This window comes from Fukomys damarensis, unplaced genomic scaffold (assembly GCF_012274545.1).
Source record: "Fukomys damarensis isolate Sample0158 unplaced genomic scaffold, DMR_v1.0_HiC HiC_scaffold_23, whole genome shotgun sequence".
Lineage (NCBI taxonomy): Eukaryota > Metazoa > Chordata > Mammalia > Rodentia > Bathyergidae > Fukomys > Fukomys damarensis.
The window spans coordinates 5,874,207-5,888,854 of record NW_022900935.1 but is presented as its reverse complement, the minus strand read 5'-3'; the positions used below and the strand labels follow the sequence as shown (position 1 = coordinate 5,888,854).

The 14,648-nt window shown below is 47.0% G+C and overlaps 1 protein-coding gene and 1 long non-coding RNA gene across 4 annotated transcripts in view; one reads left to right on the top strand and one right to left on the bottom strand.

Moving 5' to 3' along the window:
- The window catches only part of Zc3h12a (zinc finger CCCH-type containing 12A), a 15,140-nt gene extending 9,336 nt beyond the window's left edge, over window positions 1-5,804 (bottom strand). Inside the window, exon 1 of the mRNA XM_010625825.3 lies at window positions 5,193-5,804. The gene's annotated coding sequence lies outside the window, so the exon portion shown is untranslated. The remainder of the gene's footprint in view (window positions 1-5,192) is intronic.
- On the top strand, window positions 7-14,563 carry LOC104863440. Of its 3 annotated transcripts, none has more exons than XR_780575.2 (3): window positions 7-478; window positions 1,298-1,419; window positions 14,317-14,563. It is a non-coding gene; the product is annotated as an uncharacterized LOC104863440 (long non-coding RNA). The 3 variants fall into 3 exon arrangements; XR_780576.3 differs by lacking the exon at window positions 14,317-14,563 and adding an exon at window positions 11,928-12,096; XR_780577.2 differs by lacking the exon at window positions 14,317-14,563 and adding an exon at window positions 1,786-2,556.
- Window positions 14,564-14,648: the final 85 nt, after the last annotated feature.

The following is a 14,648-nucleotide window of genomic DNA, read 5'->3' as shown; positions in this document are numbered from 1 at the left end:
AGAGCGCACCTGACGCCAGGGCAGGCTGGTCCGGGACTGAACCGGGTGAGAGCGCCTGTCATGTACCGACCGACCAAAGTTTGTAGGAGCGATACGAGGACACGAGCAACCAGTCTGAACCACTTTCAGACTCAGGAACTTGTGCACAGTGAATCAGGCGCACAGAAGTTGGTCCGCCCGCCGTTGGAGGTGCCGCCATAAAGACGGGCCCACTAGACAGGCACTTCTCAGATGGAGCCGGGGCACCCAACACATAGGCCAAGATTGAAGCGGTTACCCAGAAGTGGGGCCGCACTCAGGGCCTGCACACTTTTACACAGAAAGGCAGGTACAACCAACAGATGCCCAGCGACAGAAGATAGAAACCAGGCAAGGCAGGAACACTGGCACCGTGTGAGAACTGTACTATTGGCTACCCTGCAAAACTCACCCACCCCACCAGCACCCACCCCTCCACGAGGGTGCCTGTACTTCCCAGGTAAGGCATGATCTCTAATGTGCAGAGCACGTAGGAGCTGCAACCCAGGGCCTTTCATGGGGAGGACAGAGATGTCCCTGCCGTTTCCCCTTGAGAAATTCAGAGAAGGCCAATTACTCCAGCTAGAAAGACTCGGAACCGGGACCAAAAGTTCTCTTTCCAGGAAATCAGGGGCCGCCTTTGCCACTTTAGAAGGCAGTAGTGACCCAGAGCAGAGAGGAGCCTGGATATCATTTCTGGCTTTTTTTTGGGTGGGGGGCACCACACTGAGGATTGAACCCAGGGTCTTTGCACTGAGCTACTTCCCAGTCTTTTTGTTGTTGTTGTTAATTACTGTGTGTGTATTACTTTTTATTTTGAAACAAAGTCTTGCCAAGTTGTCCAGGCAGGTCTTGAATTTGAGATTCTCCTGCTTCAGCTGTCCCACAGTGGTAGGATTACAAGTGTGCAACACCACACCCTGTGTTCCTATTTTTTTCCTACTCAAGTGTGCTTTGTATATTCTTGTCCATATTTTAATGCACTTACGGAATTGCGGACATGGGCACTTAGAGACTGGTGAGTCTCTAGCCCAGGGTCTGGGAACCGGTGGGGCTGGAATTAACACAGTCCTCCCGGTGGCTCTGAGCCCATCTTGCCCTGGCAGCCTGCTCATGGGGAGGGTGCGCCAGCTTGCTGGGAGTGTGCATGGCTAAGCAGGTCCTGAGGCGGTTTCTCTGGGCTGGCCTGCACCCACCATGTCAGGCCTATTTTGGTGCTTGGTCACCTTTGAAGATCCCAAAGTGCCTCTCTCTCTCTCTCTGTGTCCCCCAAACACAGCAACCCCAGGCTGTGGAGAGAGGGAGCCCACCACCCCCTTGTCAACTCCAGACTGATGACAGCGACCACCTGCTGTGCTGTCAGTCACACCAGCACGCACTGGACCCTCGCCACTCCTACAGGTGAGAGGAGAGCTCAGGGCTGGCAGGCCATCTCTCACTGTAGTATCTAAGATAGGACACATTAAGCGGCCCGCTCAGGTTAATATCATAATGATACCAATAACCCACCACAATGATAAGGCCTTACATTGCAGAGTGCTCACCCGGCGGCAGGCACCATGCCAGCACCTCTGGGCCTCTGCTTCACCTTCTCCCTGGGCTGGGAGGGCTTCCCTGGCCCCTCTGACTGCTGCCTGGCCGGTTCTGTTCCTCTTTACAGCGTGGTGGCGAGGCCTCCTCCACTGTGAAGCCTGCTCTGGACTGTGCAGGTGCAGAGTGGCCTCCTCCTCAGCCGTCCCTTCCGCACCCCGACTCTGTCCTCCCTAGGTGCTGGATTGTCACTGCCAGCTTTGGGCCTCTCTGGCCAGGATCGGCTGGGGGCTCCACCTGTGCTCCCAGGCCCCCTGGTGAGTTAGAGCAGCAGGACGGAGTGATGAATCACAAGGCTCCTGCCCTCCTGGAATGAGCTGTGGTCACTCTCTCTTCCGGCTTGTGATAGTGGCTCCTTCCTGAGAAGCTGACTCTCTTCTGTAGAACCCAGGGCTGTGCTGGGGAACTCCACTTACGGCTGCATTTGGCAAACCTTGGCCCCGTCCCCAGAGCCCTCATCCACTCTACCTCTTGCACTTCCTTCTCAGACCTCCACTCCTCATTTCCTTCCTGGAGGCTGCCCGCCTTCCAGCTCCCTGCCTGTGGCCAGCCAGTGTGGGTGAACACTAGGAAACTGCAGGGCCTGTCACCCCTCAGGTGGATAGCGGAGGCCGAAGGGAAGGTCCCAGAAATGAATTTGGGCAGCCTTCCTGGGGAGGACACGGGAACCCGGCCACCTCTATGAGACGTCTGGGAGAGAGCTCCCTAAGTAGAGTAGCTGCAGAGGTGACAGATTCAGCAAGGCGTCCTGGGAGACTGAGAACTATGTCCTTCCCAGGGTTTGAGGCTTTTTGTGTATTTATGCCTCTTTCCTTTTTTGGTTTTGGAGATTGAACCCAGCGCCTTTGAGCTACATCCCTAGACCTTTAATTTTTTCCCCCCAGTTTATAACAGGTTCTAAATTGTCCAGATTGGATTTTAACTTGTTTTGTTTTTCCTTATTCATTTTTTTGGGGGAGGTACCAGGGATTGAACTCAGGACCTTGTGCTCGCAAGGCAGGCGCGGTGCCAGTGAGCTAAATTCCCGGCCCTGTTTTTGATTGTTTTGACAATATCTCATGTGACTCAGGCTGGCCTTGAACTCACTATGTAGCCCAGGCTGGACTTGAACTCAATCCTGCCTCAGCCTTCTGAAGGCTGGGATCACAGCCATGCATCACGACACCTGGATTGTTGTGCATTGTAAATGGTAACTGAGCAAATTAGCTCTTTTTTCTAATCATACACTTGAATGTGGTACAATATACTTGAGTTATTGATGAGATAATTGAAGGAGTTGTTTTCAAAATATTTATTTCCTTGGAAGAATGATGTCTGATTCCAGGGCGGTGACCGGGAAAACGTGAGCCTGGAGATTCTTGTGGTGCCCAAGAGTTAAGAAATGCTCCAAATGGCCAGGTGTGGTGGTACATGTCTGAAATCCCAACCCTCAGGAGGCTGAGGCAGGAGGGTTACTGCAAGTTCGAGTTCAGCCTGGGCTACATAGTGAGTTCAAGGCCAGTCTGAATTACATAGTGAGAACTTGTCTCAAAACAACAACAACAGCAACAACAACAACAAAAGAAAACCAAATAAACAAAAAAGAAAGAAACACAAAATAATGGGGGCCCGTCACAGGGACCTCAAAGTCCAAAGAGCTCCCAGTGGCCAAAGCTGGAGCAGCATGAACCACCGAATACAGAATAGAAAGTTGGATTATAACCCAAAGTATGAAAGGAAGACCTAGGAGTCCATATTGATATAAATAAGTGAGGAACTGAGGAAGGAGAGGCAAATCTTCAGGGCCGAACAAGTCCCTGGGATGAACATACACTCTCCCCTGTGTGAGATGGGGCTTGTGTGTGCCGTGGACTTAGTGACTTGCTTGTAATCAACAGAGTTAAACAAAGGACAGAAACAAGTAAATCTGCAGAAGGCAGCACTCTAACAAAGGGGTCAGGATTCACCTCACCAGTGATAAGTGGCTACTAGCACACGCCTGCGCCTTTCCCCGGTGACACTGTGTGACAGCACAGCTCTTACTGCTGTGGCAATCTTTCTAAAAACCTATAATCGCAGAGGAAACATCAGACAAACTCAAATTAAAGGATAGTCTACAAAACACCTGCCCGGGACTTGTCAGAACTGTCAAGGTCATAGACCAGAGGACTCTGAAAACACACTGACTGTACACATCCCTGTGCCCTGGATTTCAGCTGGGTCTCGGGCAGGGGAAATAGGAATGGAAAAGCTGGCAAAATCTAAATAAGGCCTGCAGTTCAGTCAATTCTGATGTACTGATGTGGGAAGTTTTGTTTGCACAAATGTAGGACAACACTGGGGGGACTAAAGATGGATGAGGGTCTGAAGGAAGTCTGTGCACTACCCTTGCAAACCTATAGTTATTTTTTGTTGATGTTGTTGTCTGTTTGCTTTCTGGTAGCGGGGATCGAACTCAGGACCTTGTGCTTGCAAGGCAGGTGGTGGAACCACGGAGGCAAATCCCCAGCCCTGCAAACGTATAGTTATTCCAAAACCTGCAAGTTCATTTAGAAAAGACACATGCAAATTCATGGCCCTTCTAGGTGGTAGGTTTTTGTGATGGAGCCTCATGTCTTGTTCAGTGCTGTTGGTGTGTGTCCTGTGCCTCAGTATAATCCAATTGGGAGTCTAAACTTGAGGCCTTTGCTCTGGGGGCCCTGCTAGATGCCGCTCTTTGGTCCTCTCTCTTCTTACCCCTCCAATTTATAGATCCCTACTCTCTCTTCTGTGGACATTGAATCAGACTGCTGGAGCTAGAAAGCCCCTAGAGACCGGTTGACTTGAAGCTGTTCTAGGATGGGGAGACTGGGAGGGGAGGAGGGAAGGGCCTTGCCCCAGGCCCTTGCTGAGTCAGTTTAGGCCAAGCTGAGGATGAGACCAACCAGGCTTTCTCCATTCCAGAATTTTAGGCCCCATTTATGCGGAGATGGGGATCAGGCCCACAGAGGTGACTCACTGGGGACCTGGTAAGGGCCCTGCTTAACCAGAAGGAAGGTGCTGACTGGCAGGAGAGTTTGAGCAGCAGTTCCTCCCTTTGCTTTTTGTTCTGCTCTCCCTTCCCAGGTGAGTCCTTTTGAAGCTCCAGAAAGAGGTGGGGCCCGAAAGTGGGCCCTGTACCCTGCCTCCTCTGTACCTCTGTACCCTGCCTCCCGCCCCAAAGCTGCTGAAGTGGATGAGGGGACCAGAGAAGATCCTGCAGAGCCCCAGAGTGGGAAGAGGGTTGGGCTCCTTCTTGAGTGGGATGCCCCTTAATCTGCACCAAGTGATGACACGACTTGGGTAACTTCCTGGAAGTCACTGGAATCCCCTGGCTGTCCCTAACCCCTGGTGTGTAGGGGCCAGGACAGAGGCTCCTGTGGCTGAAGGGACAGAGGAACAGGGATGCTTTCTGGCCTAGGTGGCGTCTTCCTCATTGTGTTTCTGCACTGAGTGAGGGCACCACAATCTCCCTTCCCCAAGGTGGCTTTCTGTCCTCTGCGTCCCCAGCAAAGGTCTTGGCATGGACCTGTGAGTGCTGAATGTGTAATGTAGGTATGAGCTTTGCCATGTGCATCTCTGCTTACCTGCCCTTCACGTTCAGCTCAGTAATAAGCCCCTGGACTCAGACTTGGGAGGGAGCTCAAGGACTCCTGGGGTCTCCAGCTGAGCCATCTGCAAAGACTCACGTGGAGCAGAGGAAACCCGAGCCAGATCTGACTAAGTCTCCAGAGCTGGCTGCCCTGGGCTCACGTGGTCATTGTGGTCACACACAGATGGGTGGTCACAGAGAGCACCTCACAAGGTCCAGGAGGTCACCAGTGTGCAGTCACAGGCTGGTCAGAGGTTCTGATTGCAGGTAGAGATATTGCTGGCCAATAAGCTTGCCGAAGAGATTGGTTGTTTGTCTCTCCAGCACCCTTTGCCCCATTCCCCCTTCTAACAGTACCAGGGATTTCCTAGCCATGTGGCTTGGTCAGAGATAACCACGTTCCAGTAGTGGGGACTAGCTGGCTTGAGAAAATCAGAATGTTTCATTCTCCAGGCCACCGTAATTGGTCCAAACAAGACCCAGAGCCCAATTTAGGCCGACCAGAGTCAGTGAATCTCCAGGCGTTTTCTTTGAGCTAACAAGGAATCTAACTGTTTCTTGCTAATTACAAATAAAAAAAGCCCGCAGTGCCAGGAGTTTCTAGCAGTTACCTTGGGACACAACATCAAAAGTGAAGCCAAGAGAACGAAAGAACATAGGTTCTTGGTAACAGCTGTTGGATCAAGCCTTGCCTGAAGCTATCACCAGTTCTATGCTTTTTGGTTATGTAAGCCCATAAATACTGTCACTCCTAACCAAAAATGTCTTTTACAATGGTAACAATAATTACTCAATAATTATTAAGTATGAATACTTACCTAAATACAGCTTAGGAGATAAAAATCTTACAAACAAACAATGAAGCTGGTCTTTGGAAAGAATAAAAGACTCTTAAGGTCAAAAAAAGGTCAGCAGACAGCTGGTGTGTTCAGGCTTAGCTATTTGGCACATGGTTAAACTAAGGGAGGCTCAGAGAACTCATGAGATTTGCTCAAGGTTTTATAGCTGTTTAGTAAGGTCTCACAACTCAGTTCACTAACTCTTTTTTTCTTTCCATCAATAATATTTATTATTCATGTGTGTTCACTAACTTGATGTTTCTAGTTGGAATGGTTGAACATCTCTATGTTTCCAGTGAAATCATTACTACATGTTTTTTTTTTTCTCTTCTCTTATCTCTGTTTTTGCAGAGGAAGAGAGGTTGGTCGCTAGAGCAAGGTATCTGAGAAAGCGAGTTAAAGGAGGAGAGGTTTATTTTGGCTTATGGTTTCAGAGGTTTCAGTTCATGGTTGGCTGCCAGAGGTCACACAGCAAGGTCATCGCAGAGCTGATACTGGATGCCAAAAGTCCTGAATGTCACTTTGGTTTAGTACCTTCCCCCTGCCCCTGGTGCTAGCCACCTCTGTTTCCACTGGGGTAGGAGTACAGATTAGGGACGTGAGAGGCCCTTTTCTGGCCTTCCTTCTCAGCTGTGGAGCAATCAAAGAGGCCATTGAGTTGTGTAAGCCAAGGAAGAGATTCAGAACATTGGTAGTTGAGTCTGTCCTCCCACATTTAGGAAAACTGAGGTTATTATGCTCGGGGAAAGCTTAGGATATTTCTGTTGCTAGAGGCTTCAAAAGGGAGGCCAGCCTAGGGAGTTGAGAGTCTGTATGCATGAGGTTCTGGCCTCAGAGTTCCCATGACCCCAGCTCTGACATCTCTCTTGCTGCAGAACCTTCTATGGTCTCCAACATTTCTTGCAGCCACAGGGCTGATGGTCATGGCTGTGCAGGTGGATCACTGAATAATTTGAATTATAATCTGCATGATATCTCCTGGAGTTGTGCAGTTTACAGCTTACACAATCATACGTGCCATGCCTATGTTGCATTTCTCGACATATTTGGAAAGTCAAGTCATTTTCACAGCAACCGATGACCTTGCAAACCACTTTGTTGCACGAGAAAAAATAATTTTATAATTTTTACAAGATATAAAAATATGTTTAGAGAATTTATCTTATTTTAGATCAGCCAGATCACAAAGACTATACGAGAAACTTTACTTCTGAAAAGGTTCATTATTTTTAAATGCTACTTTTGATTGTTTTCTATTTAATAAATGAAGTCTGCTGCTTAATAGAATTTAAATTAATTTTATAAGGAAAAGCAAGATTTATAGACAAATGAATTAAAAATAATTTGTTAGGCTTAATTTGAGTGCTGAATATATACTGAAATTATCATTATAGATTGAAATCTTACATGTTAGGAATTTTTAAAATGGTATATTTGCTTTTAATACATGGGGGTTTAGAATTCTTGCACCTTGTACTTCATTTTTGTGATTTATTCAGTTATTTTTAAAACAAATGTGCTTTGGTTCTAAATGAAGAGATAAGAGGGAAGATATCACTTCTTCAAATAACCCATTTCAGTTCTGAATAGCTGTTATTTCCAAAAGATGAAAAGCCAGAGTGGCTACATTTTCTCCTTTTTAGTGTCCGGTTTTGAAGTATGAAAGACATTTGATGTTCTACATTAGATTTTTTTACATTAGATTTAAAAACACCAGGTGATACATTAGCAGTGTAAACGTGCAGAAGGTACAGGTGGATTCACAGTAGAAACAAAGCCTCTTTCTGTTGGTCTTAAAGTGATGCTGCTCTCCTAGGACAACGAAGTTAGCAGCTCCTCTCATATCTTTCCAGAAAGAAGCTATGCACCTGTAGAAAATATCTTCCCTGTACACATTCTTGGTATTGATTTTTATTTTTTATTTTATGCAGTGTGGGGGAATCAAACTCAGGCCTTGTGCATGCTGGGCAAGCCCTTCTACCACTGAACTCCATCACCAGTCCCTGCTTCTTATTTTTATACAAATGAGGTCCTCTATACAGCTAACTACAGTTTTCTTATTTGAAAGTGCACTTCTGAGATAGTTCTAGTCACTATACGTAACCCTGTATCATTACTGTTGACAGTTAAAAAAATACCCCATCGTAAGGAAATGCCATAATTTATTCAAGCAGTGTGTGACTGGTAGACGTTTAGGTGATTTTTTTTTTCCCTTGGCTTTTTGACTTTTTGGTCTTGTTATGTAGGTTTGGCTGGCCTTGAGCTAGCAATCCTCCTGCTTCAGCCTCTCCAGTGGTCGGATTACAGGTGTGCACCGTCATACCTGGCTTTTTGTAGATTGTTTCTGATCTCTGGCAATTGCAAAAAAATGCTGCACCGTATACCCTGTCCTTGTCCACTCATCACTTTGCCATTGCACCAATACATAGGATCACTAGCTTTCCATCACTACGACAGAATACTCGTGCCAAATCAATTTAGAAGGGGGAAAGCCAGCTGGGTGCAGAGGTACACGCCTGCAATCCCAGCACTGAGGGAAGCTGAGACAGGAGGCTTGCAGGTCCAAATCCCACTTGGGAAATTTAGCAAGACTATGTCTCAAAAGAAAAAAAAAAAAAAGGCTGGGGTTGTAATTCAGTGTGAAGGGCTTGGGTTTAATCCCCAGTATTGGATGTAGGGGGTGGAGGAAGGTTGATTTATTTGGCTCATGGTTTCAGAGGTTTCAGTCCATGGTTGCTTTGTCACATTGCTTTTTAGCCTGTGGAAAGGCAGAACATCATGGCAGGAGCTCATGGTGGAGGAAACTCCTCACCATGACGACCAGGAAGCAGAAGACAGCAAGAGGCGGGGCTCTAATATCCCTTTCAAGAGCATGCCCCCGGTGACCTAATCTTCTACCAGGCTTCACTTCCTAAAATTTCTACTACCTTCCCCCAATAGTACCACAGGTTGGGACCAGGCCTTTAGCACATACAACTTTGGAGGCATTTCAGATCCAAATTACGGCAGTAGGACAGAGACTCTTGCTTGGTTCAAGAATGTGTTGGTTTGCTAGGGCTGTTATAATAATGTGCTACAGTCTGGGAAACTAAGCAAGAGAAATGTATTTGCTCATAGCTCTGCAGGCTAGAAATCCAATACCAAGGTGTGGGAAGGGCTGGTTCCTCCTGAGGGTGTGAAGTAGAGCCAGCTCCAGACCATCTGTGGCTTCCCATGCCTTGCTGGCCATATTTAGTATTTCCTGTAGATGTACGTCCAGGTTTCCGCCTTCAAGTTTACGTGGCATTCTCCCTTTGTGTGTGTCTGTGAGCACATTCCCCCTTTTTTATAAAGACACCAGTCATATTGAATAGGGGACCTCTCCACTCTAGTATGACCTCATCACAACTAGTCACATGTGCAGAGGGCATATTTCCAAATCGGGTCACATTCAGAGGTCCTAGAGATTGGAATTTCACTGTGTGTATTTTTTTCCTTTTTTTTAAGGTTTTTTCACTGTGTGAATTTTGGAAGGATAAAATTACCCCACAACAAGCATTTACTTTTAGAAAAATATTGCTAAGTTTTGTGTGTGTGTGTGTGTATGTGTGTGTGTGTGCATGTGTGTTTTCCTGATTGAACTCAGGACCTTGCGCTTGTGAGGCAGGTGTGGTGCCACTGAGCTAAATCCCCAGCCCTGAATTGATCTTCCCAGAGATTATGCCATTACCTTCCCATTGGCAATGGCAACGATGACCTGCATTGTGTGACACAGCTCTACCAACATGTTTGGTTTTTGCTAATTTACTTCTTTTAAATGTCTTACCCCATGTCTTTTGTTTTTGCAGTGCCAGGGATTGTACCCAGAGCCTTGTACCAGGCAAGAGCTGTACCACTGAGCTATGTCCTCAGCTAGCTTTTGACAATTTAGCAGATATAAAAATGGCATCTTATTATAGTCCACCTTGCATTTCCCTTCTCAGTGAGGGTGAGAGGGTTTTTTTTTCGTGTATTTAAGACTGATTTGCATTATTTTTGTAACCAGTTGATTATACCCTTTCCCAATTTTTTAATTGGATTACTGCTCCTTTGTCCTTATGGATTTGTGGGAGCTCTGTAAAGATAAGGGAAATAAATTCTTTGTGGTTTGTTCAAATATTTTCTTTTCCTGGCCCTGTTGGGCCGCCAGCCAGGTTAGAAGCACAGCTGCACTCCAAGCTGGTTCTGGATGGGCTGTCACTCTTTCCCTGTGGCCCAGCCAGACCCTAGGAGTGGATTTCATGGCAATTCCCGGGGAAGATGACTACAGAATGAAAAGTTATAAGAATAGAGCCCTAAAACATCAAGAGATGTGTAGATGGGAGAAGAAGAAGGAAAACAGATTTAAAAGCAAGAAAGGGAAGAGTGGTCATTCAAATGCAGAAATGACTCTTTGCCCAGAAATGACGACTGTGTGCTGGAAAGTCCTACCGGGATGCAGATATTGGTCCCACCAGACCCACTGAGAGAAAGACTAAAGATGTGGTTCAAATGATTTTTCTCTACTGATGCTGAGCAATAGCTAATGGCAACACAGTAATTCGGAAAGCTCCTTTCTAAAGGCAAGAATTATTTTCAGATATTGTAGGATTTTGTAGCAGAGTTTCATTTTATTAGGTTTTTAAAGAATTTTAATACTTAGAGCCTTTCTTTGTTTCTTTTAAAAATATATACAAAACAACATCTATTTAAAAGCTATTATCAAACTATCACATTCATTGTAGGAAAGTTGCAGACCCTCTCTTTTTTTCCCCTGGTACCGGGGATTGAACTCGGGACCTTGTACTTGTGAGGCAGGCAGCAGCACCACTGAGCTAAACCCCCGGCCCTCTTCCTCTCTTTGGTGCTGAGACGGAAACCAGGCCTCCTGCATTTTAGGCATGCTCTAGATCACTGACATATCTCCAGCTCCTTCTTTCTTTACTTTTTCTTTTTTTTTTTTGGTACCGGGCATCAAATTTGGGACCTTGCGTTTGTGAGGCAGGCGGCAGAACACCTGAGCTAAATCCCGGTCCCAACTCCTTCTTTCTTTTAACCAGGAAAAAAAAGTTCAACTTTATGTTGACTAATGGATCTTTCTTTATGGTTTTCTTTTATGGTTTTGGAGATAGCTCTTGTCTTGCTAGTTCATGAGCTGCGCACTGTTAGAGGTTAACTACGATGCATCCCCAAAGCACCATGCACTGAGCGCTTGCTCATGGGGCTCTCTTGAGAGGTGGGGCCTAGAAAGGTGGACTGGATCACGGGGTTCTGACCTCAGCAGTGGGGTTTCTATTATTTTAGTCTTTTCACGCTAGGATTATGTCATCAGTTTTCCTATTTTTTTCTAATATATTTATGATTCTTATGTAGAGTTTTTGCTCCTTTGAAATGCATTTTGACATAAGGTATAAGAAAGGAACTTAATTTTGGATTCTTGGTGGTCCTGACAGCATTTATTAACTAATGTTGTAGAAACTTGCAGTCCAGCATGAGTGTTTTGCAGAATTTTTGTCTTTAACCGATAATCCACTGTGGGGATACACTATACATTTGCTACTGTAATACAGACAATTTAGAACTCTTTAATAGGCAGCACTACCCCAGGGCTGGCAGTGTTCCACTGACTAGGAGGACTGAATAACATGCATCCCCGTTTGACAAGCAGTCTCTCGAAGTGTTCCATTTAAAAATTAATAAGCCATTAATTGGTTGAAATATGGAAGTGGAGGCAAATGCCAGTACTGCATTTGAAGACCCAGGTCTCCGGAAGAGTCCCTGGAAACCTTGGGCTTCACTGGAGAGGGTTAGGAATTTGCTTCCTGGCTTCACCCCTCCCAGCCCTGCCGCCCTGAGCGCCTCCCTCCCTCTCTCTGTGACCCCTTTCTCTTCAGGTCTCCGGTGGGGATCGCAATCAGGGCCTGAAGCTCCTGAGAGGAAGGGAAGGTGGCTTCTAATTACAGACACAGGGTGCACACGGCCCTGGCTTTGAACCCCAGCTCTGTGAACAACAAACCAGCAACAATAACAACACCCAAACCAAAACTACACCAAACAGAGAGCATAAAGTTAAGCAGGTCCTCCAGCAGGACCTGGGAAGGGGCCCTGAAGGTTAGACTTCATTAGCTTCTGCCCAGCCCCTCTGTGACAATAGCATGGCTTCCTAAGGCTGAAGGGCGTACAGCAGCGCAAGGAGATGTGAGCTCGGTGACTGTCGCCTGGTGCCCATGGCGCATCTGACTCCACCCTACAGATTCAGGACAGAAGAGGTATCACTGTCTCCTCTCCTCTCCCCATCCTCTCCTCTCTTCTGGCCTTTCCTTTCCTTTTTTCTTTTTCTGAAGTACTGGGGGTTAAACTTAGAGCCTTTGCACTGAGCTACATCCCCAGCCCTTTGAACATTTTAATTTTTATTTATTTATTTCTTTATAGTTTTGGTGCCAGGGATCAAACTCGGGACCTTGTGGTTGCGAAGCAGGTGGCAGAATCACTGAAGTAAATCCCCAGCCCCTAAATTTTTATTTTTTTGAGACAAGGCCTCATGAAATCACTACGTTTCCTAGGCTGAGCTCACACTCAGAGTCCTCCTGCCGTAGCCTCCCGGAGTGCTGGGAGTCCCGGTGTGCAGGTACACCACGCTTAGCTCGAGACATCATCGTGTGTACACAGCACAGCCTGCCTGAAGTTCTGCTGCCAAGTCCCCAGTTTCACTGAGCCGGCAAACAGCTTCTCCTCAGTCATCTTTGTGGTTTGCAGTCCACATTGCTCTGAAGCTGTCAAGGCCCGGGATGAAGGCATCGGTCATTTTTTTTTTTTTTTTTTGATCTGCATTTCTCTGAGATTTGCTCACACAGGTCAGGGCTGAAGCACCTGGTGTTGCTTTCTGAAGGTCTCCTCCAGCCTTCAGCTCTCCTGCTTCTGAGCCACGCACAGGACTTGGGAATCCTTCAGGGGTGCTGCTAGCTCTGTGTAAGGCACTCCCTTTTGCTGGGCCCAGCTCCTCTGTTCTAGGCCGCTGTTTTCTGAGGAGGGGACACTGAGGATTGTGGCCGAGAGTGTCAGATTTCATACCACTCAATTTCGGGCTCACTTTGTTTTCTTTATCTGCAGAATGAGGGAGGAAGATAAAAATAACCCCCCTCCAAAATGAGTGTGAATAAGTTAATGCTACAATGTTTGCAAAAGGGTTTAGCTGAGTGCGGGACACACAGAACATAAGGTTTAGTCACCACACCTGTCACTTTGCCTCTGTTCATTACTGGGTGGGGAAATCAAGGTTCCAGACACTGGCCGGCTGGGTCGTTATCACTATCCAACATTCTCATCGGCGTTCCAGAGGCTCATGGGCACTCGGTTTGAAAGTCCACAGCCAGATGCAGTGGCTCGTCTTTAAGTAACCAAACCAGGGCATGTAGCATGACAAAAGGCTTTGGCTGAGGGTTTATTGTAATCCTATATTAAAAGGGCTGCTAGGGCCAGGGATTTAGCTCAGCGGTTCGGTGGCCTGCCTTGCAAGCGCAAGGACCCGAGTTCAATCCGCGGTACCAAAAAAAAAAAAAAAAAAAAAAAAAGGGGCTGCTTGAAGCCAATGTGATAGGCTGCCTCTGTAGGAGTATAGGATTGAAGATGAAGGAGGTGATAGAGTTGTGTTCATGTCTGAGGAGGCAGGGAGAAATTAGAGTCCAAGTTTTGGAGGACGAAGGATTTAGAGGAACTGAGGATTCTGGTGAGGAGAAAGAAGATTCAGAAGGGCAGAGGCCAGAGTTGCAGTATATCTCTGCTTGGCTCCCCTGGGCATAGCCAGGGGCCAAGAATCAGTTCTGACATGAGAGTCAACAGATATATAACCTGTATTTCCCCTATTTAAGGTATACTTAGAAAACGAATATTGCTGAAATCGGGACTATCTCACAACCACTGTGTAGTTCAATACACTCTCCTTTTGTGTAAAGCCGTTATCTGAATCAACAAAACAAAGTGTCCTTCCGGAGCTCTGATAATCTGTTTCATTCTACCCTTGAACCATTAGAATGTACTTACTGAACTTTTAAAAATGTTTCTAACTAAATTTAAAAAAAGGTATTTAAAAAGCCACAGCACTCTTCTTAGCGAAGCCACAATTAATCTATTGAATCTGTCAGATGATGACTTTCCAGCCGTCCCCGACGTCCCAGCCCCTGAAATAGACAGGCTATTAAACAAGCAGCATTTAACACATTCAGAGCAGCAGGTCCTTGGCTGGGGGAGAAATTCCACTTATCAAAGCATGTTGTTCCCTCAAAGGATGAGAACCTACTTCGCACGGAGAAGTCGGAGGGAGCTTTTGTTCGGTGGGGACAACACCTGGATTTGAAAGCGTCCGTCTCAAAGGAGAGGCGTCCTAATGGACCAAGCTCAGAGCACTCGGCGTGTGAGGGCCCTCGGGTCCCCGCCGCGCACAAAGACTCCAGCGTCCTCGGCCTCCGGCCCTCGGGAATTTAGGCCCCCATTCGTTTAGAGCATTCGCGGTCTCGGGGGCTGTTTGAAACTCTCAAGCTGCCGAGGAGACGAGACTTACGGGGAGGGAGCCGGGCCAAGGCCGCCCGCGTCCCCGCGGGGCCCTGGGGACCAATCAG